The sequence below is a fragment of the Mustela nigripes genome, chromosome 6 (genome assembly GCF_022355385.1).
Source record: "Mustela nigripes isolate SB6536 chromosome 6, MUSNIG.SB6536, whole genome shotgun sequence".
In the NCBI taxonomy this organism is placed as follows: Eukaryota; Metazoa; Chordata; class Mammalia; order Carnivora; family Mustelidae; genus Mustela; species Mustela nigripes.
In genome coordinates, this window is record NC_081562.1 from 27,853,382 (window position 1) to 27,859,364 (window position 5,983).

The 5,983-nt window shown below is 43.9% G+C and overlaps 1 long non-coding RNA gene across 1 annotated transcript; it reads left to right on the forward strand.

Annotated features, from left to right (window-relative positions):
* Positions 1-1,598: 1,598 nt before the first annotated feature.
* LOC132020520 (uncharacterized) lies at positions 1,599-4,611 on the forward strand. The gene is made up of 3 exons (XR_009405010.1): positions 1,599-1,746; positions 2,408-2,539; positions 4,457-4,611. It is a non-coding gene; the product is annotated as an uncharacterized LOC132020520 (long non-coding RNA).
* Positions 4,612-5,983: the final 1,372 nt, after the last annotated feature.

Here is a 5,983-nt window from a genome sequence, read left to right on the forward strand (position 1 = left end):
CCTTGGTCCAACCTTCTGCTTGCTGGCTCCATACTCTGACTTCTGACCTACCTTCCTGGTTCTGGAAAGTCCTATATCCTTTTTCTGACTTATTATTCAGCTCCCCATCTGAATCCCTGCTCTGCATACTTCCATGGTCTCAGCATTAGTCTCAGCTTCAGGATACTCTGTCAGATATTATCACAATTTCCTCACCATGTTTTACCATTCCACAGAACTAAAGCAAAAGAACCTTTGCTCTCCTGCTTCTCCTGCTCCCCAACCTATGGGAAGAGAATTCAGCTATTTGTAATCTGTTAAACTACTAGGTAAATAAAGCCAATAGTTTACATATTCTGATATTGTTCTTCTTCTTCTTCTTCTTCTTTTTTTTTTTTTTTTTTTTTTGAGAGACGGAGAGAGAGAGAGAGAGAGCACGTGCACACATGGGGGGAGGGGCAGAGGGACAGAGAGAATCTTAAGCAGGCTTCCATGTCCAGCATGTGAGCTGTAGGCAGGGCTCAATCTCACAACCCTGAGATCATGACCTAAGCTGAAATCAAAAGTTGGAAGCTTAATCGACTGAGTCCCCCAGGCACCCCTGTTATTCCTCTTAAGAAAATTCTTCTCTGTTACAAGTACCAGTTTAAACCAATTTCTTGTTAGGATTCTTATAAAAATGTCTGAATGTAGGTCTTTACTAAACTGGGAGGCCAACACCACTGTTTTCTCACCCACCATCTTCTGTTACTTGAACTTCTGAAAAATCTCCTAACTGATCTTTCCTTGTCCATCCGTTTCATTCTCCACAGTATTGCTGGAGTCACTTCTACAACATAAACTCGATCCTAGCAGTCCCCTGCTTGCAAGGCTATAGTGGTTCTCCATTATCTTTAGGATTAAGCCTGTTAATCCTTGACAGAGATACTGGGGGGGGGGGGTCAATGGCCCATGTGTGTCCTATATTTTCCAGGATTTCTCTAGTGGTTAGTTGGATCTTTGTGACTAGTTCTGGACAGCAGTGGATGAACGTGTCTCTTTTGGGCAAAAGTATTTAGGAATCACTGTCATACATGCTCTTCACCTCTTGTAGTGACCCTGAGAGCCACATGTTGGGACGGTGACATCAAAAGATAGCGGGATCCCTAGTGTCTGAAATACCCCATGGAGAATTGCCCTGGAATGTCATCTGAACTGCATTGGAATTTACTTGACAGAGAGACAAATCTTTGTCAGTTAAGGCACTAAACATTAGGTTTCTATTTCTACAGCACAGGCTAGCCTACTGGGTAGGTACACATAGTGAGCATAGCCCCGCAGGCTCTAACTCCAGCCCACCCCTCCAGTTTGTTCAACTGTCCAGGCAGGCAGGGCACCTTTCACTTCCTCCAAGGTACCATGCTTCCTCCTGCTTTTGGTTATTTCCCAGTTGCACGGTAATTTCTGCCTTTCCCCCATCCTCCTTCCAACACATGAACTTTGGTTAAGTCTTACTCATCCTTTAGGTCACAAGCTGACCACCACTTCCTTAGGGAAACCCCCATAGCTTCCCTTCATCTTGCTCCTTATACATCATTTCAATTACTTCTATTTAAATAAATCTGTCAGCACTACTAGACTCTAAGTTTGGCCAGATTGCAGACCCTGTCCTTGTTAGGGACTCATCACTGGTCCCTACACAGTGTCTGGCATTCTAGTAAGGGCTGGACAAATACTTGCTGAATGATGGAATGATTGACTGAATGAATCAATGGAAGATAAATAAAGGTGAGTGCGATGAAAATTACAAAGAAAAAAAGGGAGATGTGGTAACACATGGGATTCAGCTTGAGATGTGAGAACACACGGGATTCAGCTAGGGCAGAAACTAGACTTGGTGTTGGTTGGACTTTCTAAGAAGCCATGTAAAAAACTGATTCTAACCAAAACTCCTCCTTCATCCTCTGTGATACCACCTGAATTATTTGAGTATAAAGGAAATCTTTCATTAGGAATCTCTAGCACCTTTCTGTTGCAGGTGGGATAAGGTTCAAATATGTCAGCACGGCATAGGAGTCAATTAAAGGCTGGCTCTTACTTTTCCTCATCTCCTCCCGCTTCTTCCATCCATCCGCATGCACACTCTGCTTGCATCAAAGCAAATGCTTCATCCTCTCCGAAATATGTGTGAAGCTCCCCCCTTGCCACCTAGCCAACTCGTACTTGTATTTTAAGACTCAGCTTAAATGTCGCCTCCTCTGTAGAGACAGTTTTAAACTCCTAGTCTTAGACACTCAGCATTTTGGACTTTAATAATGCTGTGCCTTGATGCAGTATTTAGAGTATTATTGTTTATTTCTGTGTGTGTCATTCTCACTAAGAGGGGAGATCCTCTGAGTAGGGACTGTGTAACTCACTCCTTTTTTTTTTTTTTTTTTTTCTATTACAGTGGGTAGCCAAAGGGGAAGCCTTGTGAGTGCATAGCCAGTAAATGAATGAACAAAAGAACAGAAGCAATGTTGGAATATTGCAGGGGATGCGATTTCTGGTTTCACTCTATGTTTCAAATTATTTTTCTCGAGTGAGTACACAGGGATGGGAGTGGAGGCTGCACGGGGGAAAAATAAGTTCTTGGGCGCCTGGGTGGCTCAGTCGGTTACGCATTTGCCTTCAGCTCAGGTCATGATCTCAGGGTCCTAGGATTGGGTCCCATGTCAGGATTCTGCTTGGCAAAGAGCCTGCTTCTCCCTCTTCTGTTTCCCCAGCTTGCGCGCTCTCTCTCTGTCAAATAGATAAATAAACTTTAAAGAAAATACGTTCTTTTAAAAATGATTTCCCACTTTTATGATTTCTCTTAGGACCCAGTAGGTTTCAAAGTACCACATAATATGGATGGCATGTTTCAGACTCCATGGGTATTTATGAATTTATTAATTGGTAGCCAAATCTTTATCCAGAATGTACATACCTTTGATTTTTGATGAATAGAAAACAGCTTTTTCTAATTACCTTAAAATTAATGTTCTGCATATATTGAAAATTCTGAGCTTTTCTTTGAAAAACTTTTTTTTTTCCTTTGTGGCACACGTAGGCTTAACATTTTTTCTGTTGGGAGTTGGGGGAGTTTGGTTTGCTTTCTCTTTTGTTCTAATTCTAAGTGTTTTTTGAATTGCTATTTTTTTTTTTTTTTTTTTTTTTACAATCATTCAGACTTCAGCCCTGGAAAACCCCATTTCCCCTTCCCCGTCGAGGATATTATTGCAAAAGGTTATTAGCTCTTGACAACTGTCCAAGATTGTGTCACTGGCCCAGAATACTAGACTGATAAAAAAGTCCACATACCCCAGTGGACTGACTAGTTAAGAACCTATTGAAATTCTAGCCTAAACACCCAGCACCGGGTCGGGTTTGCTGGTATCTCAAACTCTTATCGACTGACCGCTGAACTACTTCCTCCACTCTCCCACCCCTTAGGAGCTGGAAGGGTTTGAAAAGTAGTGCTTTGAAGCCTTGGAGCTGCCTCAGAGTAAATAATGCTTAACGGCCAACCACATATAGCTCAGGATCTCTAATTAAGGGAAGGGGCCTGAGGATTTTTGAAGGAGAGGGATTCTTACTCCTTTCTGATTGGTCTAGGGATTCAGCAAGATCACAACGAAATAAGATATAAAGGTGTCGGAGGCATAGAGGGGCTGGTTTCAGTTATGCGTGGTCTGGAGCTGGCAAATCTGCCATAGAGCACTTGAACCTGGCTAAAAAATTCTTAACATCATCTCCAGGACTGTCAAGGGCAATGTTCTTGTGTGCGCGCTCCAGTCTGTCGACGCGTGCATGCGCACGCGGACACGTGGTTTTGTACCTATGCATTCTCAGCCTGCGGGGACGATTGTTGTTTTGGCTCACGGGTATAAAGTCCTGTTTTCTCTGTCAGGTGACCATGAGTTTTGTCGTACTCAGCAGGCCTTTTGTCTAATGCATTGACACCCTAATGAAAAACAAAAGGTACATTCATCAAAAGAGACAAGATTACTCGAATCATAAATGGAGAACATCAGGGAGGCTAGCAACAATAATAATAATAAATTGCGGCTATTGTCCACAGAAACTTGCTTTTCTAAGGTACTTTGATAATTACCTGTCAATGTTTCAGTTTCCACACCCGCTCCTTGAATTGATGGAGTCTATTTATATCACATGAAATTCTTGTATTTGCCTCTCAAAGTGCATTCCATTCCCAGGCATGACTAGGGCAGAGGTTATTTTATTTTTCCAGAGGGGAAAGTGGCCTTGTTGAGTCTGACACATGGAAGCAGTGCTTTCTGGTTGAAGGCAAGCCAAACAGACAAATAAACATCAGCCTTTGTCAGGAGGCAAAAGGCGAGAACTATAGCTTGGATGGTCCGGGGGCAAGTAGTGTCCCATCCCCAGCAGAGGGGTACTTAGCTCTCTCTCTGTGCGGCTCGGGTGATGTCTAAGTCTTTGTCTTTGTCTTTGTCAGGTGGTGTGTGGAAGCTTAAATGCAATGTCTGCACAAGGAACAACAGGGGACCGGAAGAATGGAGCCCATAAAAATCTGTTAGGCATGTAGGAACTTCACGGATTATAGTTTGTCTTTATGTAAAGAATGTCCTAATACGAGGGGCTGATTTTAATAAAACTACATGCATTTAGGGATGTCTGAGTGACTCAGTCTGTTTAGCATCTGCCTTCAGTTCAGGTCACGATCCCAGGGTCCTGGGGTCGAGTCCCACTTCAGGCTCCTTGCTCAACGAAGAACCTGCTTCTCCCTCTGCCCTCTGCTCTCTGTGTTTGTGTGTTCGTGCTCTCTCACTCTCTCTTTGACAAATACATAAATAAAATCTTAAAAAAAAAACAAAAAACTATATGCATTTAAAGATAACGCATGTCCCATAGATTTCAGTTCTTTTTTGTGGTCTTTCTTCCTAGTCACAGAAGTGAGAGGATTGGTTGCCCAGAAGGCCGCAGCAGGGAACTCCCTTATTTCCATCAGAGTAGAAAGGGATTGAGGGTCTGAGTGCTGGCAGTGCTTGTGTTACTGTGGGACTTGGGACAACTAGTCTGTCTGCTCTAGACCTCAAATTCTGTATCTGTTCAGTGAGAAAGTTGGGCCAGATCCTATCCAGTTTAAAGTTTTTTCTTTTTTTTTTTAATCTTAGTATCCTTCATTTTTCATACAGTGTCTGCAATAAAAGTGGGGATCGACCAGTTTTTATTAAATGGATAAGCCAAGCATCGAGTGTTTCCCATAGACGTAATTTACCTGTGCCGCTCTCCTGCTCAGTCTGTTAGATGATGGTTTTTCAGAACCACAAGGGTTATCCAGTAAGGTTGGCACATTGCACAAACACTCATTTTCCTCTTTCTTACTGTGTGTGGGAGACAGCCTCTAAGATGGGGCCCTGTGACCATGAGCTCATCCTATTCATGTCCTCGTGGGATCCCTTCCTCTAGAGTGTAGACTGGACATACTGACGCACTTCTAAAGGCAGAAAATAGCAGAAGTGATGGGTCACCACTTCTGAGATTAAGTTGTTTAAACCCGAGATTCTGTTTTGTTCTCTCCCTCTTTCAGAGCCCCTGCTGTGCGGGAAGCCAGCTGCCATGTTTTGAGCTCCCTACGGAGAGACTCTGATGTCTCCAGACACCATCTAGCAGAGACCTGTGGCTGCCCATAGTCACGTGAGTGAGCTTGGGCGTGGCTCCTTCCCTCGTGGAACCTTCAGATAGATGACTACTGCCCTGGGGGAAGCCTCAGTCGTATACTCCTGGGAGACTCTGAGCCATCCCCAGATTCCTCACTCACAGAAACTGTGAGACAGGGGCTCCTGCGTGGCTCAGTCAGTAAAGCTTCTGCCTTCGGATCAGGTCATGATCCCAGAGTCCTGGGATCAAGCCCCACATTGGGCTCTCTGCTCGGCAGGGAGTCAGCTTCTCCCTCTCCCTCTGCCTGCTGCTCCTCCTGCTTGTGTGCTCACTCTCTCTTTCTCTCTTTCTCATGAGTGTG